The sequence below is a fragment of the Oryctolagus cuniculus genome, chromosome 10 (genome assembly GCF_964237555.1).
Source record: "Oryctolagus cuniculus chromosome 10, mOryCun1.1, whole genome shotgun sequence".
NCBI lineage: Eukaryota > Metazoa > Chordata > Mammalia > Lagomorpha > Leporidae > Oryctolagus > Oryctolagus cuniculus.
The window spans coordinates 71,735,900-71,761,931 of NC_091441.1; the positions used below are offsets into that span (position 1 = coordinate 71,735,900).

At 39.5% G+C, this 26,032-nt stretch overlaps 1 protein-coding gene across 19 annotated transcripts in view; it reads right to left on the reverse strand.

Annotated features, from left to right (window-relative positions):
* LOC100345762 (spermatogenesis-associated protein 31A3) overlaps window positions 1-22,604 on the reverse strand; it is a 34,546-nt gene extending 11,942 nt beyond the window's left edge. For 4 of the 19 annotated variants that reach the window (XM_070050544.1, XM_070050550.1, XM_070050541.1 and 1 more), the window contains exons 1-4: window positions 22,448-22,604; window positions 21,895-22,011; window positions 3,559-3,671; window positions 1,944-2,091 (exon numbers count right to left, since the gene is read on the reverse strand). The gene's annotated coding sequence lies outside the window, so the exon portion shown is untranslated. Of the gene's footprint in view, window positions 1-1,943; window positions 2,092-3,558; window positions 3,672-21,798; window positions 22,012-22,412 lie in introns of all 19 variants that reach the window. The other 15 variants (XM_070050545.1, XM_070050553.1, XM_070050543.1 and 12 more) reach the window with 9 other exon arrangements.
* Between the last annotated feature and the right edge of the window lie 3,428 nt (window positions 22,605-26,032).

Consider the following 26,032-nt stretch of genomic DNA (forward strand, 5'->3'; position numbering starts at 1 on the left):
CCTTTTCAAAACAGATATATATACCATTAGTGACAAAAAGAGCATTTGATGATCATTTCTGCCCTACATTCTAGTCAACTCTGAAGAGACATCAGAATGAACTCCTGCAAAGTGATCTTTAGAGAAATTTCAGAGCAAAATATTGCTTTCTGTTGATTATAACATCACTGTAACATGACAAAGTATATAGGTAGAAAATTCAATATGGGGGGGAAGGTATTTAGCTTAGCAATTAGTATGCACAAGCTCAGAGAGCTTGAATTTCATTGACAGCTTTGTCTCTTGACTTCAGCGTCCTGTTAATGCAGACTATGGAAGGCAGCACTGGTAGTTCAAGTAGTCAGGTCCCTGCCAACCATGTCGAAAATATGGTCTGAGTTTCTGACTCTGAGTTTGGCCTGGCCCAAACCCAGCTGTTGTGGGCATTTGGAAAATAAACAACAAAAGAGAAGTATCTCCTCTCCTTCTAATAAATTGTTTAAAAAATAAAATTGTACATCCTGATAAATCTTGACATTGCTATATGAATGCTTTCAATAATTTAAAAATTCTTGTCAGACATTTAAAATGATTTTTACTAGAAATTCAATATAGTAAATCAAATACTTGAATATTTACTATTTTTTTCAAAGTGCCACTAAAGGGATTTTTTGTTGTTGTTGATGTGATGTCTCACGTTTATTTTTTCAACTATTATTTAATAAATATAAATTTCAAAAGTACAACTTTTGGATTATAGCATCTTTTCCCCCCATAACCTCCTTCCCACCCACAACCATCACATCTCCCACTCCCTCTCCCATCCCATTCTTCATCAAGATTCATTTTCAATTATCTTTATATACAGAAGATCAATTTAGTATATACTAAGTAATGAATTCAACAGTTTGCACCCACGCAGACACACAAAGTATAGAGTACTGTTTGTGTAGTAGTTTTACCATTAATTCACATAGTACAACACATTAAAGACAGAGATCCTACATGGGGAGTAGGTGCACAGTGACTCCTGTTGTTGATTTAACAATTGACACTCTTATTTATGCCATCAGTAATCACCCAAGGTTCTTGTCATGAGCTGCCAAAGCTATGGAAGCCTCTTGAGTTTGCCAATTCCAGTCTTATTTAGACAAGGCATGAGTCAATGTGGAAATTCTCCCCTCCCTTCAGAGAAAGGTACTTCCTTCTTTGATGGCCCGTTCTTTCCACTGGGATCTCACTCACAGAGATCTTTCATTTAGGTTTTGTTTTGTTTTGTTTTTGTTTTGCCAGAATGTCTTGGCTTTCCATGCCTGAGAAACTCTCATGGGCTTTTTTGACAGATCCGAATGCCTTAAGGGCTGATTCTGAGGCCAGAGTGCTGTTTAGGACATCTGCCATTCTATGAGTCTGCGGTGTATCCTGCTTCCCATGTTGGATCATTCTCTCCTTTTTAGTTCTATCAGTTATTATTAGCAGACACTAGCCTTGTTAATGTGATCGCTTTGACACTTAATCCTATCATTATGATTAATTATGAACTCAAACTGATCACTTTGACTAGTGAGATGGCATTGGTACATGCAATCTTCATGGGATTGAATTGGAATTCCTTGGCACGTTTCTAGCTCTACCATTAGGGGTGAGTCCAAGTGAGAATGTGCTGAACTGTACATCTCTTTCATCTCTTGTTCCCACTCTTATATTTAACAGGGATCACTTTTCAGGTAAATTTAAACACCTAAGAATAATCGTGTGTTAATTAAAGAGTTCAACCAATGGTATTAAGTAGAACAAAAAATACTAAAAGGAATAAAATAGTAAGTTGTTCCTTGACAGTCAGGACAAGGGCTGATCAAGTCATTGTTTCTCAAAGTGTCCATTTCACTTCTATAGGTTTCCTTTTCACCGATCAAGCAGAACATACAATATTTGTCTCTTTGAGACTGGCTTATTTCACTCACCATGATGTTTACCAGAGTCCTCCATTTTGTTGCAAATAACCATATTTCATATAGTATTCTATAGAGTATATATCTCATAATGTCTTTATCCAGTCTTCTGTTGATGGAGATTTAAGTTGCTTCCATGTCTTAGTTATTGTGAATTGAGCTGCAATAAACATTGAGGTTCAGACAGTTCTTTTATTTGCCAATTTAATTTCCTTTGGGTAAATTCCAGGGAGTGGGATGGCTGGGTCATGTGGTAGGGCTATATTCAGGTTTCTGAGGAATCTCTGAACTGTCTTCCATAGTGGCTTTATCAGTTTGCATTCCCACTAACAGTGGATTAGTGAGCCTTTCCCCCTACATCCAGATGGTTTATATTAAAAGATGTTCAACATTGCTGATCAGTGAAATGCATACAAAAGTCTCTCTAAGATGTCATTCCATATTGAATAGTATTCCCAATAGTTGAAGCTCAGCCTTCCCCCCAAGGCAAGATGGGGATGGACATGAATCTTGTGAGAGACAAACATCCAGTGATGCAGTAGAAATGCTTCAAGGAAAAGTATGGTAGGAAAGAATTTACAATATTTTTCATATCCAAAATGTCCATGGAGATCTTTAAGGCTCCACACTCCTCTGCTATCCCATCCCCTCTAGTGATGTCTTGACAACAAGCCAGTTGGGATGCTCCCAATCTACAGATGTAAATGTAAATAAATCAGATGGATGCTGCCCTCACTTCCCACCAGCGTTGATTCCTGAGGGCCCAACACCATAGGCTCTTATGAGATAACTGCTTTATGTTTTAAAACATAAATTGTAGTGTGGGGAACAGATCTAGAATCAATCCCTCCCAATGACACAATCCTCACTTCAGACATCTTGGTTTCTGATACTCACTGACTCATCCCCAAGGTCTCTCCAGTGGGAGTGGCAGCTTCCTGTGGGCTGCATGCCTTCATGGTCAGCACAGAGATCAGTGTGTAGCAGAAGCAGGAGAACTGGCTCCCTAAGTGTGTCTTAGGACAGGGCAAGTACCCCCACCAACTAAGAGGATAATGTACCAGACACAAAGGGGAATGTGGAAGGCAGGGGTAAAGATTAGGGAAATCAAGCTATGAGGAGGAGCCCACGCAAGAAAGTAGAGGAGACTTCTGCAACTCTGTCAGAAAAGGAATCATTTTCTCTTGAAATCTACTTCAGAAAAAGGTGAAGTAACTTGTTCAGTGGGTCGATTCCAAAAGTAAGAGTAGAGGACGGGGAAGACTTATGAAAGAATGACTGCCTTTTATGAATGCAGAAGTACTGATGCTCCTGAGCTCATGGCAGCCTTGGGGAGATGCTAGAGGATAAATTGGCCTGTTGACAGGGCCTTTTTGACAAGCCTTGAATCACAGGGCTCTCTGCGCAGCAGAAAGATGATGGAGCAAGTACAGGCTCTTGAAACTAAAGGCCCAATTTATTTCACAGTGTTAGAGGGGTTAAAGGCAGGATGAAACACCTCCCCCCCCCAAATTTTGACATTTAAAGCCCAACTCTTTACAGTGAAGTAAATGAGTATTTGTTACCTACTGATGTACAATAGAAACCTCAAAATTTAGTTGCTTTCAAACATGTATCAGTAACTCACAGGTTCCTTGAGTTGGGAATCCAGGAACAACAATCTGCTTCTCTGCTTCAGGGTCTATCCCAAGGTTATACTCAGGGTGTCAGCTGGAGGCAGGGTTTCATCTGAAAGCTCGGCTGTGGAAGGGTACAGGTTCATGCTCACTTACATAGCTGTTGGCAGGATTCTGAGCCTGATGCTTGCTGGGCTGAGGGCTTCAGTTTCCCGATGACCACTGGCTCCTTTGGTTCCTCGAAATGCATCCCCTCTAATGTGGCTGCTTATTTCATCAAAGCAAGGAAAGGGAAGTCTACTAGAAGCACAGAAGTGTGATCATTTGTAATCTAAAAATAGAAACGATATCCCATCATGTCTCTACTATTCTCTGGGTTAGAAGGAACTCACTGACTTCTGCAACACTCAAGCTTAAGGGATAATTATACAGGACTGTAAACATAAGAAGGCAGGGTCGAAAAGACAGCTGGGGGCGGAGCCAAGATGGCGGAATAGTGAGGGCACGCACCAATAGTCCGGGAAAATTTAGTTTAATAAAAGTGGAGTTATGGTAGCCTCAGAAAAAGGATCAGGAGAAAATTGCAGAGGAAGCTCTTCTGGATCAAGTGGCTGTGACTCGGAGGACCTACTGGGAGAACAAGGTCACCCACCGCGTGGAAGCCGAGCCACGGGAGCTGCAGGGTCTGCGTGCCAGTGCAGGAAGGGGAGTGGATGTCACACAGACACCAGCTGGGAGAGTTGAGACGCCCGGGGCTCCGAGTCCACACATCGGCGCTGGAAGGGGAAGTGAGCTCAATAACCCAAGACATTGGTGGGGAAACCGCGGTCAGCATCTAGAAGGGACTGGGAAAGTGCACCAGACTGACTCCAGGAGAGAAGGAAAAAAAGGTGGGGGGTTTCTCTCCCTGCAAGGCTTCAAGGCTGCAAGGCCTGCAAGAGTTTGCAAGAGTTTGTAAGAGTTTGCAAGAGACAAAGAGCAGGCCACTTCTCTGGATTTACATAACAACAGGGGAGAGCTAAGGAACTGAGTCACTACAATTCAATAGCCTAGGCAACCCAGTGGGAGTCCAGAGGAGAAACAGAGCCTGCACAGATTCTTTGGGTAGAAGCCAGAGATAGGAAGCTAATTACCATCAATTCTGCACAGCCCTGCTGTGTGGTATTATTTACCCCCTGAATAAATTAAATAAATAAATAAATAAATAAATAAATAAATAAATAGAGAGAGATTTACCACACATAACCTGAGGGTGTCACCTTTGCACACCCCTAACCTGGAAGAACCAAGCAGAGCTCTCAGGCCACACCCATCTCAAGCCTCCAAGGCTCCTCCAACAGCAGGCAGTCCACTTAGCACAGACATAGTATAAAATAAAAAAAAATTTGAAAAAAAATGCACAGTGACGAAAGAAGAATTAACTATGCCAAGCAATAAACACAGAAATCGAGGGAACAAGATCAACGATGACATTATGATGCCTCCAAATAAACAAAACACCCCAAGCCAAGATTATAAAGATGATGAGATAGAAGAAATGCAAGATACGGATTTCAAAAAATTTATGATAAGAACATTTAGAAGTTTTCAAAAGCAAATCCTTGAACTACAGAAATCCTTATTGGACCGGATTGAAAAATCTCTCTCGTGAAAATGAAATTTGAAGGAAGAATCAAAATGAAACACAGAAACTAAAAGAACAGGAAAGTGTGATAGTGAAGAGAAATCAAAATGAAATGAAGAGCTCAATAGATCAAATGACAAACACATTAGAGAGCCTTAAAAACAGAATGGGTGAAGCAGAAGAGAGAATATCAGACTTAGAAGATAGAGCACAGGAAAGGATACAGTCAAACCAAAGAAAAGAAGAGGAAATTAGAAATCTAAAAAATATTGTTGGGAATCTACAGGATACTATTAAAAAAACCAACATTCGGGTTCTAGGAGTTCCTGAAGGCATGGAGAGAGAGAAAGGATTAGAAGGCCTTTTTAGTGACATACTAGCAGAGAACTTTCCAGGTTTGGAGAAGGACAGAGACATCTAGTACAGGAAGCTCACAGAACCCCCAATAAACATGACCAAAAGAGATCCTCACCACAACACGTGGTAATTAAACTCTCCACAGTGAAACATAAAGAAAAGATCCTAAAATGTGCAAGAGAGAAACGTCAGATTACTCTCAGAGGATCTCCAATTAGACTCACAGCAGACTTCTCATCAGAAACACTACAGGCTAGGAGGGAATGGCGAGACATAGCACAGGTGCTAAGAGAGAAAAATTGCCAGCCCAGAATATTATATCCTGCAAAGCTATCATTTGTGAATGAAGGTGAAATAAAGACCTTTCATAGCAAACAGAAATTGAAAGATTTGTGGCCACTCATCCGGCCCTGCAAAAGATACTTAAAGATGTGCTACACTCAGAAACACAGAAACACGGCCATCAATATGAAAGAAGGTAAAGGAAGAACACCTACCAGTAAAAGAACATGGGAAGCTCAAAGCATATACTAGAAAATATCTCCAGGAAAATGGCAGGGCAAAGGCACTACGTATCAATAGTCACATTAAACATTAATGGTCTGAATTCTTCAGTTAAAAGACACCGATTGGCTGATTGGCTCAAGGAACACAACCCAACTATTTGTTGCCTACAAGAAACACATCTCTCTAACAAAGAGGCATGCAGACTGAAAGTAAAAGGTTGGAAAAAGATATTCCATGCCAACAGAAACCAAAAAAAAGCAGGTGTAGCCATATTAACATCAGACAAAATAAACTTTAATACAAAAACTGTTAAGAGAGACAAAGAGGGACACTATATAATGATTAAGGGTTCAATTCAGCAGGAAGATGTAACTATTATAAATGTATATGCAACTAATTACAGGGCACCAGACTATTTAAAATATATGTTAAGGGACTTAAAGGGAGATTTAGATTCCAATACAATGGTACTGGGGGACTTCAATACTCCACTCTCAGAGATAGACACAACATCCAGACAGAAGATCAACAAGGAAACAGCAGATTTAATCGACACTATTGCCCAAATGGATCTAAAAGATATCTACAGAACTTTCAATCCTACATCTAAAGACTTTACATTCTTCTCAGCAGTGCATGGAACCTTCTCTAGGATTGATCACATACTAGGCCATAAAGCAAGTCTCAGCAAATTTAAAAGAATTAGAATCATACCATGCAGCTTCTCAGACCACAGCGGAATGAAGCTGGAAATTATCAACTCAGGAAACCCCAGAAAGTATGCAAACACATGGAGACTGAACAACATGCTCATGAATGAACACTGGGTCATTCAAGAAATTAAAAGAGAAATCAGAAACTTTCTGGAAGTAAATGAGGAAAACAACACAACATATCAAAATTTATGGGATACAGGAAAAGCAGTATTGAGAGGCAAGTTTATAGCAATAGGTGCCTACATCAAGAAATTGGAAAGACACCAAATAGATGAGCTTTCAACGCATCTCAAGGACCTAGAAAAACTGCAGCAAACCAGACCCAAAACTAGTAGGAGAAGAGAAATAATTAAAATCAGAGAAGAAATTAACAGGATTGAATCCAAAAAAAAAAAAAAAAAACACTACAAAAAATCAGCCAAGCAAGAAGCTGGTTTTTTGAAAAAATAAACAAAATTGACACCCCATTGGCCCAACTAACTAAAAAAAGAAGAGAAAAGACCCAAATCAATAAAATCAGAGATGAAAAAGGAAACGTAACAACAGACACCACAGAAATAAAAAGAATCATCAGAAGTTACTACAAGGACTTGTATGCCAGCAAGCAGGGAAACCTATCAGAAATGGATAGATTCCTGGACACATGCAATCTACCAAAATTGAACCATGAAGACATAGAAAACCTAAACAGACCCATAACTGAGACAGAAATTGAAACAGTAATAAAGGCCCTCCCAACAGAAAAGCCCAGGACCAGATGGATTCACTGCTGAATTCTACCAGACATTTAAAGAAGAACTAATCCCATTTCTTCTCAAACTACTCAGAACAATCGAAAAAGAGGGAATCCTCCCAAATTCTTTCTATGAAGCCAGCATCACCATAATCCCTAAGCCAGAGAAAGATCCAGCATTGAAAGAAAATTATAGACCAATATCGCTGATGAACATAGATGCAAAAATCCTCAATAAAATTCTGGCCAATAGAATACAACAACACATCAGAAAAATCATCCACCCAAAGTGGGATTCATCCCTGGTATGCAGGGATGGTTCAACATTCGCAAATCAATCAATGTGATTCACCACATTAACAGACTGCAAAAGAAAAACCATACAATTATCTCAATAGATGCAGAGAAAGCATTCGATAAAATTCAACACCCTTTCATGATGAAAAGTCTAAGCAAATTGGGTATAGAAGGAACATTCCTCAATATAATCAAAGCAATTTATGAAAAACCCACAGCCAGCATCCTATTGAATGGGGAAAAGTTGGAAGCATTTCCACTGAGATCTGGTACCAGACAGGGATACCCACTCTCACCACTGCTATTTAACATAGTTCTGGAAGTTTTAGCCAGAGCCATCAGACAAGAAAAAGAAATTAAAGGAATACAAATTGAGAAGGAAGAAGTCAAACTATCCCTCTTTGCAGACGATATGATTCTGTACTTAGAGGATCCAAAGAACTCTACTAAGAGATTATTTGAACTCATAGAGGATTTGGCAAAGTGGCAGGATATAAAATCAATGCACAGAAATCAACAGCCTTTGTATACACAAGCAATGCCATGACTGAGAAAGAACTGCTATGATCAATCCCATTCACAATAGCTACAAAAACAATCAAATACCTTGGAATAAACTTAACCAAGGACGTTAAAGATCTCTATTATGGGAATTACAAAATCTTAAAGAAAGAAATAGAAGAGGATACCAAAAAATGGGAAAATCTTCCATGCTCATGGATTGGAAGAATCAACATCATCAAAATGTCCATTCTCCCAAAAGCAATTTATAGATTCAGTGCAATTCCAATCAGGATACCAAAGAGATTCTTCTCAGATCTAGAAAAAATGATGCTGAAATTCATATGGAGGCACAAGAGACCTCGAATAGCTAAAGCAATCTTGTACAACAAAAACAAAGCCGGAGGCATCTCAATCCCCTATTTCAGGACATACTACATGGCAGTTGTAATCAAAACAGCATGGTACTGGTACAGAAACAGATGGATAGACCAATGGAACAGAATTGAAACACCAGAAATCAACCCAAACATCTACAGCCAACTTATATTTGATCAAGGATCTAAAACCAATTCCTGGAGCAAGGACAGTCTATTCAATAAATGGTGTTGGGAAAACTGGATTTCCACGTGCAGAAGCATGAAGCAAGACCCCTACCTTACACCTTACACAAAAATCCACTCAACATGGATTAAAGACCTAAATCTATGACCTGACACCATCAAGTTACTAGAGAACATTGGAGAAACCCTTCAAGATATTGGCACAGGCAAAGAGTTTCTGGAAAAGACCCGGGAGGCACAGGCAGTCAAAGCCAAAATCAACTATTGGGATTGCATCAAATTGAGAAGTTTCTGTACTGCAAAAGAAACAGTCAGGAGAGTGAAGAGACAACCGACAGAATGGGAAAAAATATTTGCAAACTATGCAACAGATAAAGGGTTAATAACCAGAACCTACAAAGAGATCAAGAAACTCCACAAAAACAAAACCAACAACCCACTTAAGAGATGGGCCAAGGACCTCAATAGACATTTTTCAAAAGAGGAAATCCAAATGGCCAACAGACACATGAAAAAATGTTCAAGGTCACTAGTAATCAGGGAAATGCAAATCAAAACCACAATGAGGTTTCACCTCACCCCCATTAGAATGGCTCACATACAGAAATCTACCAACAACAGATGCTGGCGAGGATGTGGGGAAAAAGGGACACTAACCCACTGTTGGTGGGAATGCAAACTGGTTAAGCCACTATGGAAGTCAGTCTGGAGATTCCTCAGAAACCTGAAGATAACCCTACCGTTCGACCCAGCCATCCCACTTCTTGGAATTTACCCAAAGGAATTTAAATTGGCAAACAAAAAAGCTGTCTGCACATTAATGTTTATTGCAGCACAATTCACAATAGCCAAGATCTGGAACCAACCTAAATGCCCATCAACGGTAGACTGGATAAAGAAATTATGGGATATGTACTCTTTAGAATACTATACCGCAGTAAGAAACAACGAAATCCAGTCATTTGCAACAAAATGGAGGAATGTGGAACACATCATGCTGAGTGAAATAAGCCAGTCCCAAAGGGGCAAATACCATATGTTCTCCCTGATTGGTGACAACTGACTGAACACCAAAAAGGAAACCTGTTGAAGTGAAATGGACACTATGAGAAACGGTGACTTGATCAGCATAGCCCTGACTGTTAATGAACAACTTAATACATTATCCCTCTTGGTAGTTTTTTTTGTCTGTTCTACTTAATATGACTAGTTTAATTCTGTAAGTAATACACAGTTATTCTTAAGTGTTGAAATTTAACTGAAATGTGATCCCTGTTAAACATAAGAGTGGGAATAAGAGAGGGAAGAGATGTACAATTTGGGAAATGCTCAAGCTGACTTGCCCCAAATGGTAGAGTTAGAAACATACCAGGGGACTCCAATTCAATCCCATCAAGGTGGCATGTACCAATGCCATTTCACTAGTCCAAGTGATCAATTTCAGTTCACAATTGATCATAATGAAAGGACTAAGAGTCAAAGGGAGCACATAAACAAGTCTAGTACCTGCTAATACTAACCGATAGAATAAATAAAGGGGAGAGTGATCCAACATGGGAATCGAGATACGCAGCAGACTCATAGAATGGCAGATGTCCTAAACAGCACTCTGCCTCATAATCAGCCCTTAAGGCATGCAGATCTGGCTGAAATATCCATGAGAGTATTTCAGGCATGGAAAGCCAAGACACTCTGGAAAAAAAAAAAACCTAAATGAAAGATCTCTGTGAGTGAGATCCCAGTGGAAAGAACAGGTCTTCAAAGAAGGAGGTACCTTTCTCTGAAGGGAGGAGAGAACCTCCACTTTGACTATGACCTTGTCTAAACAAGATAAGAGTCAGAGAACTCAAAAGGCTTCCATAGCTTGGAAAATCATGACTGGAGCATAGGGAGATTACTGATGCCATAAACAAGAGTGTCTATTTGTAAAGTCAACAACAGGAGTCACTGTGCACTTACTCCTCATGTAGAATCTCTGTCCTTAATGTGCTGTACATTGAGATTTAATGCTATAACGAGTACTCAAACAGTATATTTCACTTTGTGTTTCTATGGGGGTGCAAACTGTTGAAATCTTTACTTAATGTATACTAAACTGATCTTCTGTAAAAAAAAAAAAAAAGAAAGAAAAAAGAAATGATCAAATCCCAACTTGACTCTCACTGGAATTAAACATGACAATAGGTCTGATCTGATTTCATCATCATTTAAAAAATCATCTATTATTTTTCACTTTATGTTTCTGTGTGGGAGCAAACTGTTGAAATCCTTACTTAATGTATACTAAGCTGATCTTCTGTATATTAAGAGAATCGAAACTGAATCTTGATGTGAATGGAAGGGGAGAGGTAGTGGGAAAGGGGAGGGTTGCGGGTGGGAGGGACGGTATGGGGGGGAAGCCATTGTAATCCATAAGCTGTACTTTGGAAATTTATATTCATTAAATAAAAGTTAAAAAAAAGAAGGCAGGGTCAGTGGAGTTAAGTCTAACAAAAGAGACTCTTCTTGGAATCCCCACTCAATTCACTGAAGACAGATTCAATAGGTTAACAAATATATCCTTCTCATCTGTGTCAATTTTATCAAAGTAATATCTGTTTAATTGTTGAGAGAAAAGTGGCTAGATAGAAAAAAACAGATAAATCAAATTTGTTTCAGCATTGAAAGAAGGAGTAGGTGAGGAAGTAGAGAGGTGAGGGTCCATCCTAAATGATAGAGAGAAAGTAGCTCCTTGAACTCTCTGGAATGCCACTGTCAGTCTTCAGACTTAGAGGTACAGAGAAATTATTTACAGAATGGCTCATCCTGGCTCCATAGCATCTGTACTCTGCCCTAGCTCCCAGAACACAGACCTGAAGAAGTAATTTTCAGCTACCATGGATATAGAGTGTTGTATAGAGAAGATCATCTTGCAGTGTACATGGTTTAATGTATATATATACACACATATTTATATATCTATTTAAATGTAATCCAGTACACTTATCACTTGAAATTTGATTCTCACAGACTGAACAATAGAAAAAAAGTCTACCAATTTTTAAAAATGCCAATAAAAAATCTCAGAGTTCATAACTCCCTTTCTGGGATCCTTCCCATGTACGCAATGCCTAATGAATTCATGACAAGGAATATCTGATGGCACAAAGTGATGACATAAAGTGATGAAGTGATTGACCAAAGGAAACATAACCAGTCATAACTGGTGTGCACATGCTTAAAGTTATAGAAGCAATGGGTGAGGGAGTCAGAGAATTTACATTCACAGATCCACTATGAAATGATCTATTCAAAATGAGGTGCATCAACAGTGACACTACAGTGGAATATTACTGAAATCACATCATCATCAAACAGTGTAACAAATCTCCAAAGATGTGAGAATGGATGTGAATATGGGTCCCTAGAGCAGCTGTGTCCAGAGTCAAAATATTCTACAAGTTGTCAGGATTCCCTAAAGGGATGAAATGATGTTTTCTGAGATAACTGATATTTAATCACAGAGCTCCATCAAAGCACTGCTTTGTCCAATCTTGGCATCTATGTTTCACAGTGAGTAATGCTTATTAGGCAAAATCCATGGGTAAGGACTATTTTTTGCTATCTTTCTATCTTTTGACATGGGGGGGTCATTAAAATCAATTTAACTTAGGATATTGAATTACATTTTACATTTAATACTTGTTGCCTTTACATGTTGTGAAACAAATTTCTACTTTTATCTATATTATCCTTTTTTGTATTTATAATGCATTCAAGTTCTTTATCTACTTACACAGAAGGGCAACATGAAGGACAGGAAAAATTCTGTGTATCTGGTGGAGTAACATTGAGAAGAAGCTATAAATGGAGAAGCACTTTAATTTTGGGAGAATGACTTAGATGAAATGAAATATAATGGAACTGAGTTAAGCAAAAGGAATAGAAGTATCTCAGTTTCTAAAGATGTCTTGGGATAAAGTTAACTAAAGACCTTCAGGCAACAGAGTTCACAAGGAGACTCAAATGATGCCATCAGAATTTATTTTCTATGCTTCTCTGGTCTCTATATTCTGGCTTAGATTTATTGCAAGTTTTTGTGTCTTGCAAGTCTGAAATTGCCACCTCTACCCCTCAAGTGCAGTTAAAAATGTATTTTCTCTCCCACTACTATCATAAAAGTTCCCACTGATATTTGTCATGTCTAACTGAGTCACGTGTCTATTCTTCACCAATTACTGTAGTGCAAAACATAGAATGATCTTTGCAGTCAAGTCTCAGTTACATCCCTTACTTTAAAAGGGACTTTTAGTGAAAGACAACTCAGCTTGCACCTGAATGGAAACTGAAAATAGAGTGAGTTCTCCAGAGTACAAGGGACACAATCCAAAAAGTGAATTAAAATTTTAAAGGAAATTAAAACAGCTGTCTACTACAATTTCTCTCTCTCTCTCTCTCTCTCTCTCTCTCTCTCTCTCACTGTCTCTCTCTCTCTCTCTCATATCACTGTCCCAATTCTGCCTTCATTTTCACACTGGTGCCATTGATTGAAGTTTACACTGGGAAAATGCTTATTCTGTACAGAACTAGAGAGGGGAAAGAGGTATTATGGGACCTGGGGTAGAGTGTGAAGTAGGATGAGTAGTTTTAATCCCAAATCCAGGAGTGTAGAGCTTCCAATAACCTGGCTTCTTTGACTGGTTTTGTGTTGCTGAGGGTTAAGCTGCCACCCACATCTTATATCAGAGCCCCACTTTGAGCCCTAGCTGCTCTGCTTCCAATATGTCTCCTTGCTAGTGCAGCGAATGATGGCCCAAGTACTCGAGCCCATGCCACTGATGTGGGAAACTCAGACTGCCTGACTCCTGGCTTCAGCCTGGCCCAGTTCCAACCATCTCAAGGTTAAGGGAGTAAACCAACAAATGTAAAATCTCTTTCTCTCTGTCACTCTGCCTTTCAAATAAATAATTTAAAAAAATCTTTGCTTCTCGTTGTTGATCCCTTCTCACCTTAAAGTCCATTAACTCCATTCTGAGTCATTGTCACACCCTAGAATTTATCATAAGAAACACCTCTGCCTTCTAAACAAATGTAGTCTGACATTCCAGTCTTAATCCTCCTATTCTATGTCCTCAGTATCACAATGATATGAACTATTCAAGAAACTGAAAACAGTAATCTGTGGCTTAACACGCTGTACTACAACACTAGCCCCATAATCTTTTGTCTTAATATCCTCATTCTCCAAGGAAAATTTTATGTTCCACATCTAACTGTAAATGTGTATAGTTCCTCTCTATACAGTCTACCCCAAGTTCCTTTTAACCTTCCTGCTCCCAAGAAATACAACTCAGTACCTTTTCTAGACTTGTTTTATAAAAATGGACTAATTTATTCCAGCATTGTGGTATAGCAGGTTAACCTACCACTTGAGATGTGGACATTCCATATTGGATTGCTGTTTTGAGTCCCAGCTGCTCTGTTCTCATCAAGCTTCCGGCTAACATACTTGGGAGAGCAGTGGACAATGGCTTAAGCACTTGGGTCCCTGGTTGGAGACACAGATTGTGTTCTTGGCTCCTGATGTTAGCCTGGCCCAGTCCTGGCTGTTGTGGTCATTTAGGGAGCAAACCAGCAGATGTAAGATTTTTCTCTCTCTCTCTTACTCTCTCTCTCCCCTTCCCTGTAGAATACATTAAAAATATTTTTAAATGGACTAATTCCCTTTGGGAAAAAAATCACACAATTAAGTACACATTTAAGTACAACATTAACTAAGCATCTACACATAATTGTCAGTTCTTAAACTGCTGGAAAACAGTCTATCCACTACTCCAACGATTATTTTTTACTAGGGAGTCTTTCAGGTAGTACAGATGCACAAGTGTTGGAAACAAACAAACTCTTAGTCTCAGTGGAATGACTGTTTTCTTAATTCCATTTCCTGTCTACTTATTATGTGTTGAGTAGGGCTTGGCTTCCCAAAACTCATGAAGATGTTTATACTCTGAAGTCTACCTTAAGGGTTGTTGGATTAAGGGTGGCGCTGTGGCGCAGCAGGTTAACACCCTGGCCTGAAGTGCCAGCATCCCATATGGGTGCCGGTTTGAGACCTGGCTGCTCCACTTCCAATCCAGCTCTCTGCTATGGCCTGAGAAAGCAGTAGAAGATGGCCCAAGTCCTTGGGCCCCTGCACACCCATGTGGGAGACCTGGAAGAAGCTCCTGGCTCCTGGCTTCTGATCGGCGCAGCTCCGGCGGTTGCAGCCTACTGGGGAATGAACCATTGGATGGAAGACCTCTCTCTCTCTCTTTCTCTCTCTCTCTCTCTCTGTCTCTCCTCTCTCTGCATAACTCTGAGTTTCAAATAAATAAATAAATATTTAAAAAAGAAAGGGTGGTTACTTGATATAATTATGGAATCTGATGGATGGGTCTTGTAGAGGCCTTTAGGTCACTGGGGGTGTGCCTTTAGACAGTGGTTCTAGTTGATCTTTCTGCTTCCTGGATCACCATATGATCATTCTTCCACACCTGCCATTACCAGCCTCCACAGGACACTGGACTATGGAGCAGCCCAATCCTGAACTGTCATCTCCAAACTGTAATTAGAAACAAATTTTTTTCTTTCCAAGAAGCTCCTCTCTGGTATTTTAGTTAAAATAATGAAAAGAAAACTATTACACTACTCCTTCCTAAACTTATCCATCCTCCTCACACTTTGAGCCTATGTGCTGGGCCATCACAAAGTATCCTACAGATGAAAACTTTGTCTCACATCTCAAAAAAGCTAAAAATTCTCTCAGGAGCCCTGAGCTCCTACCACCCTTTTGCTCTTTCCTTCTTGGTATACTGGTACTGGTTTCCCTGAATACCTAGTCCATGTTTAAATTGTCAATTTCAGTTATTTCTTCTTTAGTTTTTATTGTTTCCTTTTTTTTCTTACTTTGTTTCCACTTTTAATTGCATAAAACAGACTCCAAGGTCATTTGATTTGACACCTTTCTGAAATAGGCATTTGGCCTTAGAAATTGATCTCTAAATACTGCTTTTATTGCACCTAACAAAATTCAACATTCTCATTTACATCCATACTGCTTTAAATAATTTCATTTTTATTTCTTTTTGAATCATATTGTATTTAGAGATGTTTTATTTCCTTTCCAATATTTACACATTTCTCACTTTTTTGGTATTGATTTTTTAAAAAAAAATCTTTGTGGTGGGAATAAAGGAGTCTTGAAAAAATTTAGAGAAAATGCACATTATGGAAAAATGTGCATTACAGTTCCACTTTTGAAGCAAAATAAACCTATCTTTTTATGACATTTTCCATGAACTTTTGAAATGTGCTCATGTATACTACTAATTGGTATACATTTATACAAGTTTTATGTGATTTTATTGTTTATAAAGTACAGTTCATGTTCTATTTTAATAAATCACCCATTCACTTGTCTGTCCTGTTACTGGGTGCTTTACAGTATTAACCACATCAAATTGGTTGTTACTCTAGTTAACACTGCTGTGCTTACCAGCTTTTCATCTGTTTATCAAGGGAGCGAAACTGAAATATCTGGCTGTAGTTGTGGATTTCTCTGTTCCTCCTGGCATATGTTAACATTCATGTATTTTGAAGCTTGGTAATTAGGTTCTCCAAATGCATGTCTTATTGTAATTTACTCCTTTGTCTATATGAAATGACTTTCATTCTTCATGTACAATATTTTCTCTGAAACTTCTTTATATGATATCAATATAGTTACTCCATCTTTATTTTTTTATTTCTGCTCCTCAGTAGGGATAATTTTACTTGATAGTTCTTCAAATTCACTCATTCCTATTTCTGTCTGCCCCAATATGCAGCAAAACCCCTTTAGTGAGTTTTCATTTTGGTTCTGTTCACTCCAGATTCAAAATTTCTATATGTATTTTTTTATATTTTCTAGCTCTTTATTGCTACTCTCTATTTGTTGACATCCTGGTTCCCAACTGTACTTAAGTTCTTTATCCATGCTTTCCTTTAGCTCTTTGAGCATATATAAGATAATTTATGTAAAGTCTTTAGAAAAGCCAGTGTTATATCTCCAAGAGAGAGTTTACACTAATTTTATTATGAATGGGTCACACTTTATTATTCTTTGCATGACTTGGAGTTCTGTTATTGTTAAAAACTAGGCATTTTGAGAATTAGCCCATGAAATTCAGGAAGTCAAATTTTTTCTTATTACTAGAAATTATTGGTTTTTTTCTACCTGTAGCTATTGAGTTTCTGTTTGCTTAATAAAAATAAAATATTGTACAAATAATATTTATACAAACAATATTTTATACAATATTTATATAATATAATTCATTTGTTTAAACTGCACAACTCAGTGGGTTTTAACATATTTTCAGATAAGAGCAATCAAAATCACAGTAAATCTTGCACAATTTATTTATGTAAAGTCTTTTTGCTTTGTTTTTATCATGTGTTAGCTCTGACATTTATATTCCTTTAGATTAATCCCCAGAAGCTGGTTTATTAGATTTTATGATATGTATACTCACAAAATGGGGAAAATCTCAAAAAGAGAGGAAAGATGAAAAAGAAATTTCTAGGTCTGTGAGATTTTGCTGTCTGTTGGGACTATTTTATTATCTAGCCACTCTGCTTACAACTCTGCCCTAGCCTTCATATCCTGTTTGTTTTGATCCTAAAGATCAGCTTGAGGTGAAAGATTAGGGACTTCTTGGGTCTTTTCTGAGCATGAGTCTGTGTCCTGCTGTGCACACATGTGTATAACTTTCTCCTGTTCCCCTGGCTGGAAGCAGGTGGAGGCATGGCAACCTTTTGGGTTTGTCAATTGGTTTCTTAAGCTGTAAATATTTGCCCCAGATAGCAATGACTTGATAAAATATTCATTTGCTCATCTGTGTTATCTAAATCCATTGTATGACAGTTATTTTCCCCTTCAGTTGAGCTCCTTTGTACAACAGTGAGGTTGACAGCAAATTAGATGGCATGAACATTTTTGGTAAATATCATCCTGTTTACAAGAACTGTTTACAGGACGGTTTCTTCTCTGTCTTTAAGTCAATTTACAATACTTATTTTCTGTTTCTTATTTAGGATACACATGGAATTGAAGATTTTAGTTGCCTGATATTACACAATTAACTTACAAAAGTACAAATGACAGATATCAGAGTTCAGATAAATACCCTTTGTTATCTTTCATTGATTCAACTATTTTCTAGAATGTTTTTTTTTCATTTTTTAAGATTAACTTAATCATTTTTGAAAGTCAGAGTTACAATGCCAGATTAATAAAGAGAAACCTTTCATCTGCTGGCTCACAACCCAGATATCCACAATGGTTGGGATGAAGCCAGAAGCCAGGAGCTTCTTCCAAGTCTTCCATGTGAGTGGCAGGGTCCAAGTTCTTGGCCCATCTGCTGCTTTTCCTAAGCCATTAGCAGGGAGCTACATCAGAAATAGAACAGCTGGGACACAAACCCGCTCCCACATTGGATGTTGGCATTGCAGGCAACAGCTTTACCTGCTATGCCACAATGCTGGCCCTGGCTTTTTCTCTTAATGGGAATCAATTTCCACAGAGTTTTTCATATTATAGACTGGGTTGCAGAATAGCAAAGAACTATACTCATGTGGATTTTAGGGTGTGAAAACTGTAAAGTAGTCTTCTACATTCACTATTCAAATGTTTGTAGGCAGATGTATTAAACACAGTCAGTTAGCTAAATGGCATTGAAGTAAAAGCTGACCAAGTGATAATACTTAGTTCACTTGTTTCTGATCAAAGGAAATTTTACAACAGTAATTATGAGTTATGTATGCTAAGTGACATAAATATAGCACATATATTACACGTTAACTACAGGTTCCAGGAGTTCGAAAGTAAGTTTATGCATTCATTCTTTTAAGAATGTCATTGAAGAGCTAACACTGTGCCCAAGCATTTGTGGGAGCTCTTCAGGTGAAGACAATCTTACACACTAAAACAACCCGGTCTCTCTGCTGTGTTAAGTGAGTGACTTCAGGAATTTTCAGAAATTATCAAGAAAAAAACTCTTAAAGGGAAATAGAAAGTGTCAATTTGTGAGATTTAACATACATGCTTTTGAACAACACTCAGGATATGTAACCTCAATACAAATAAAAATTTCAAGATGATTATGGTTGATCACACTATGTAATTTAGAATTAAATACCACTGGTTAACATTATTTCTACTTATTTCTTTGACAGCAATAATTTGTGAATTATTTTTTGTATTTGGTTCAGTGGCAGTCATGACACAAGCTCTCATTTATAAAAGGAAACCAATTTTCCTTAGGTATGATAGTATCTTCTATATAACAACAATTATATTCTTAAAGGGTAATAATTTCCAGAAGGAACGTTAATTTTCATTATTTGTTTATTTTATTCAGTTAAGAAACACATAAAGAGTAAGAAAGAGAGAGAGAGATCTCACTCACTGGTTCACTCCCCAAATGTCCACAACAGCCAGGCCTGGGGCAGAACCAAGCCACCAGTCTGAAACTCAGTCCAGTTCTCCCACATGGTTGGCTGTCACATGCTGCCTCATGGGATGCACATCAGCAGGAAGCTTGAATTAACAGTGCAGCTAAACACAGACATTCTTTTTTTTTTTTTTTTTGACAGGTAGAGTGGACAGTGAGAGAGAGACAGAGAGAAAGGTCTTCCTTTGCCGTTGGTTCACCCTCCAATGGCCACCGTGGCTGGCGCACTGCGGCCAGTGCACCACACTGATCTGAAGGCAGGAGCCAGGCGCTTCTCCTGGTCTCCCATGGGGTGCAGGGCCCAAGCACTTGGGCCATCCTCCACTGCACTCCCTGGCCACAGCAGAGAGCTGGCCTGGAAGAGGGACAACTGGGACAGAATTCGGTGCCACAACCGGGACTAGAATCCGGTGTGCTAGTGCCGCAAGGCGAAGGATTAGCCTATTGAGCCATGGCGCCGGCCCATCATAAACATTCTGATATGGGATAAGGGCATCCTACTTTTCAACTCAAGTGCTATGCCAAACACCAGTTCATGAAACAAGCACTTCAACTTTATCTTCTATGGTACACTCACTAGCTACAGTATTTATCAAAGGTTAAAGTCTACACAGGTACAGGTTTTCACTCTCCCTACCTCATATCTTAGCTCAAGATTTTCCTTCTCATCTCTGACCTGGTTGTGGGGATGCAGGAATTTGAAGTAAGATACCTATATGTTTTATGTTACATGAGTATAAGATCAAATAATGCTGACTTGAAGGATGTCCCTTTGTCCCCAAGTTTTCGTCATATGACAAAGAGTCCCTATTGACAACTTAGATGAGAACTTTTAAGGTGTCCTTAGTCTGTGACACCTGAGCAGCACAAAGGCCACTTGATTCCCCTGTGATATACTTGCCATAGCCTGGTATGGAATTCAAACTCCAAGGCTGTACGTAAACATGGAGAATTAAGAGAAAATATGTCACTGAAACTAAAAATTGGAAAATACTTTCTAAGGGTGATTTACATTGAAAGCACTATGATTCTGAAGTATTCTGAAACAATGAGTGATGATAAATTAAAGGATTTGTCAGCTAAGCACCCTAAAACAATTTTACAAATGCAGTTTTCAAGACTGCACACATTTACTACATGTATTTAACTAACAATATGTGACTAAAAATCACTGCCTCTGTGGATTTACACTATGTGACAGTAGTGTAGTGTCGTACACTACATGGAATTCAGTACTACTGAGTTCCAGGGGAAGCATCTGTATCAGGAAGACAGTGACAAACTCCAGATGTGAGGAGCCTCTACATCAGCAAGTTCCTGCAATAGCAAATTAGTCCATCAAAATAGTTACAGGATCACAGAGAAATAGCAAAAATCTGCAGTTTGTAAAAATGTGATCCTTTGAAACAATGCTAAGGACAGATGGATTTCCTTAATATCAAGAATATATTTCATTTATTCTCAACTTGTAAAGATTTACTGATGGGGCCGGGACTGTGGCGTAGTGGGTAAAAAAAGCTGCCGCCTGCAGTGCCAGCATCCCATATGGGCGCTGCTTCGAGACCTGGTTACTGCACTTCTAATAAAGGTCTCTGCTATGGCCTGGGGAAGCAGTAGAAGATAGCCCAAGTCCTTGGGCCCCTGCACCTGCATGGGAGACCTGGAAGAAGCTCCTGGCTCCTGGCTTCGGATGGGCACAGCTCCGGCCATTGCAGCCAACTGAGGAGTGTACCAGCGGATGGAGACAACTCTCTCTACCTCTCCTTCTCTCTCTATAACTCTGACTTTCAAGTAAATAAATAAATCTTTTTAAAAAAAGATTTACTGAGTACATTAATGTTGTGAATCTCCAATTTATGGGAAATATATCCACAATAATTTGTTTTAATAGACTAAACCACAAACTGATATTAAGTGAACAAAAATCTCTGAAAAATGGAATGTAAAAATAATCACCAATATAACATAAGGGGAGGGTCATGGTTAAGGCATCCATCAAGAATTCCACATAACCTTGGCTTATAAAATCACTTTACACAATTTTAATGGATTTTAGGGCATCTGAAAAACATGCACGTACACTGAAACCAGTAAATGACAAAATCTCAGTTTGCAAGCATCCAACAGATGTTAGACATGGAAAATAAACAATCTCCTTCCAGGAGATTGCACATGGTGGGAGAAATCTTCCCAATTCTGGTTCATAGGAGGTGGAAACCCAGGGGTTTGTGCTGCAGCTATAAACAAGGGAAAGGACTAGGAATTCCCACTGTTTGGGAGCAACCTGGCTTTAGTTTACCAGGGGCTCTGTGTCTGCACAGGTTAATGAACTGGCATTGCGTCTGTACTTCAACAGCCTCTCCTGCATCCTATGTAAATAGACTCTTTCCAATCTTTCTCTAAGTGACTGTAAGGCCATAAACATCTCCTCATAAAAATCACCTGCAGTACCACCAGGGCTCCCACCCTGCTCCAGGACAACCCACAAGTCTGGGTCCCGCCAGTCCCTAACCAGCAGCGCGGGGTCCTCCTTCTTACTGCTGAAGCTCTGCTTCTTGGTGCTCTGGAAGTCAAGGGTCCGCGTCTTGCTGGACTTGACTTGGTCCTGGAATTGGTGGTGTGGTCCTGGAGCTGCTGCTCTGGCCGCCGCCACCCCTGTGAGAAGTGGGGATCACAGCGAGTACAGAGCAGGGGATCCCAGCGTTCTGGGAGAGGGCGGCGCAGGGAGGACAGCTCTCAGTCCAGAGCCTGCGGCCACTGGTACCTGAGCAGGAGGTGAGCGCGGCTGCACAGAGCCAGGCGGCCTCTCCCCCTCGACCGCTCCTCTACCTTGGCCGCCCCCGCTTCCTCCAGCTGCCGCCAGGGGAACAGGGAGGCTGAAGCAGCACCCAGAGGAAACCTTTGGATGCGCGCCCACCGGCAACTGTGCCCTTTGTGCGCCACCTCTCTGGGAGTCTGAGGAGAGGGCTCCGTGCAGCGCTTGATCGGTCCTGAGACCCTCTGGAGTGACAACCACCACAGGCAAGCCCCGGGCGTCAGCCCCTCAGGAAACTCACACGAACGGTGCCAGCCTTGGGAACCAGATGCCCACCTTGTGTCTATGGCCTGAGAGCCCCAAGGCGGCCCTGCGTTGGGGAGTGGATGGGTGTGGTCAACGCTGAGGTTCTGTCCAGAGTTTCGGTAGTTTTGTCCCTGGTTAAGCGTTTGCCTGCTGTTGTCATCTTGTGACGTGTTCTCGAGTTCTAGATTTTGACCGTTTCTTTCTCAGAAGGACAGCTTCCCAGAATTCTCTCTTCTCCCACTTCATTCACCCCAAGCATCAGCTATCTTTCAGTTAGGACGGTTGAACTTTTATTTTCAACATTTAGTTTGTTTATGTTTAAGGGGTTAAAATAAAATAAGTAAGTACATAATATAAACAGGACAATGTAAATGACAAGACAATTTAAAGGAAACAACAGAAAAGATATTTAACACAAGACAGCAATGAAAAACTGAGAAACAAAAATGATGAGTTAAATGAGAATATTTCAAGAAGTCCTTGAAAAAAAAAGGAAGCATTTTTTGATGCCAAAACTATTAAAATCCAAGTATAGTTTTTTCATAATATTTTCCCTGAAAGTTTTGGAAGACATTTTTCATACTAAAGTAGTTAAATGGTAGAAGTCCTATCTTGTCAGTAATTATAATAAATGCAAGTGGATTAACAAGCAGAAATTCATACAAAAGATTATATAGCATGATTCAAAAACATCTATAATAGATTTACTTTAGAATCAAAGCTAAATACAGGTTGAAAGCAAAATGATGGAAAATATCCTTAGTATAAACAATTACCAATCAAGATCTGAAGTGACTATGCCAATATCAGAATTTATAACAGAAACTGTTACTATAGACAAAAAAGAAACTTTACAATACTAAAAGGATCAATCAATCCAGTTGATTAAAACATAAACGTATGTGCACCCAACATAATAGCCCCAAAATATAAGAAACAAATGATAAAGCTGAAAGGAGAAATAGTTATGCAATAAATGTTGCAGACATTAATAATTCCATTTCAATAAGTGATGGGCCTAGGTAGAAGATCAGCACAAACATAGAAGGCCTGATCAAAACTATAAAAGAACTAGACCCAATAGACATCTTTAGAACTCCATCCAAAAATAGCAGAATATCCATAATTTTGATGTACATATAGAACATTCCTGAGAGTAGACTATACATAAAGAAATAAAACAAATCTGGATAAATGTAAAGGGATTGAAATCTTATAAGTATGTTCTTTTATCATGATAGAATGAAAATAGAAATAAAAAATAGAAGGGACATTAGAATATTTTCAAGCGCATGAAATTAAACAATGTTCTCCTGAACATTCAATGGACAAAAAAGAAAACAAATGTGAAATCAGATAATACATTGAGATGAATGAAAATTAAAGCATACTATGCGCTGGGATTCCAACATGGTGGAACAGCGACAGGGTGAACTGCTGTAGGCTAGGCAAAAACAGTAGGAAAAAAAGTGGAGAATGTGCATTCTCAAGGGGAAAGTTTCAGGAGAAATTGAAGTAGAGATTCTGCAGGAGGAGAGATGCCATGGATCTGTGCAGAAAGTGTAGATGTGCAGCAACAAGCACAGACACAACAAACGACCCCAGCAGCCCTGAGCTGGAGAAAGCATCAGCTCTGTTGAGCAAGGTGATAGCAGACTGCACAGCCTGTGCCACTGTTGTTATAACACTGGCTTTGAGTCCAGCCCAAAGTCCTGAGAGGAACATGGCACCTGCTCACTTAGAGGACAAAAAAGTGGCAGATCTCTCTCTGCCAAGCTCCCACCAACAGCAGTGCCTTGCAACCAGCTCTGAGAGGGCGGGCGCCATTTTAGAAATAAATAGATTACAGCTGCTGCAGCTCTTGTGTTTGCACTCAGCAACTGGCAGGGACAGTCTCCATCTTGGCAGTAGGGGCAACTGAAGGGGTGGTCTCCACCTTGTTAGCAGGCAGCCCCCGCAGGTGGGGAGGTGGAGCCAGTCTGACAAAACTACTGCCTGTGGAGACTCTCACACATGCCTAGCATGATTGTGAAACAAGCACAATCGAGGGCTATGGTCAAGAGAGAAAAAATCTATTTTCCACACTGACTTTGAGTCTGGCTGGGAGAATTGACAGGGGGTGGGGCACCCACATATGACTGTAAGGTTTCCTCAACCTCTAAACACATCACAGGATCTGAAGCTACAGGGCTCAATCCACCTAGGTGGACCACCCACAGGCAATGGGATCTGGGAGCCCTTCAGCCTCTCTTGGATATGACAGGCTAGTGGGGTGGATTGGATCCTCTTACATCCATGACCATGGGAGCCTTGAATGCTGAGACTGTAAAAATAATATGACTATATGAAAGGCACAGGGTGTAGCTGGGTCTCTGGGAAATCACTGTTAGTGTTCCACATGCTTAGAGCTCCCTCCCTGATTGCCTGGAGTGAGTCACAGTGGGATCTGGGCTTACACTGAGAACTGCAGAGATCCTTAATGCAGTCCATATAGAAGCATGGGTAAGTATTATACCAACTGAGGGCTAATACCAGGGCATTAATCACCTTGAAAGACAAGGGGTGAAGGTGTGATCAAGTCAACAAAGTTGACCATACCTACCCCCTTCCATTAACAAGAGGAGTTCTACCATGCCCAAGTAGGGTGTCACCCTTGATACCCACCACATATGGGGCACTGACCAGAGTTCCCTGGTGATACCCAGCAACACACCTGGTGATATTCATTGAAAGAGCAGAAATTCCACAAACCACAGAGGCATAATTCAAAGAGAAAAGCCATCAGAGGAAAAAACCATCAAGTATTTCCACAAATACCTAAAGATAAACACAGAAATTCACTAAACAAGAATAAGGAAGAGAACATGATGCCTCCAACATAATACAACACTTCAATACTAGAATGTGAAAATGAAGAGCTTGATAAATGCCTAAAACAGAATGCAAAAGATTAATCACAGAAGCAATCAGAAGCAAATTCACGAATTGAATCCATACATGACATGAATGAAAATTTTCCCTTGAAATTGAGATTAAATAGCCAGGTGCACTAGCATTGTTTACTTTTACTGGGAGATTTTCCACCTTTGCATTCTTCCATGATACTGGCAATCTTTCTCTATTTCTGTGGGTAACATATCCTTCAGCTACATTTGTAGGGCTGGATGAGTTGTTAAAAATTATTTCCATTTCTGTTTGTTTTGAAAGGTCTTTATTTCATCTTCATTTATAAATGAGAGCTTTTATGGGTACAGTATTCTAGGTTTACAGTTTTTTCTTTCTTTTAAGATGTGGACCATGTCTCTCCATTCTCTCCTAGCCTGTGGTTTTCTGCTGAGAAATCAGCTGTCAACATAACTGAAGATCCTTTGAAGGTGATCTGGCATTTCTCTTGTGCACATTTTCAGATATTTTCTTTTTGAAAGTTTGCCTACAATGTGTTGTGGTGAAGATCTTTTCTGATCATATCTGTTAGGAGTTCTATGTGCTTCCTGTTCTTGGATGCCCATATCTTTCTCCAAATTAGGAACGTTTCCTACAGTTGTTTCACTGAATAGGTCTTCTATTCTGTGCTGTCTTTCCACACTTTCAGGAAAGTATTTGGTTATCTGATAG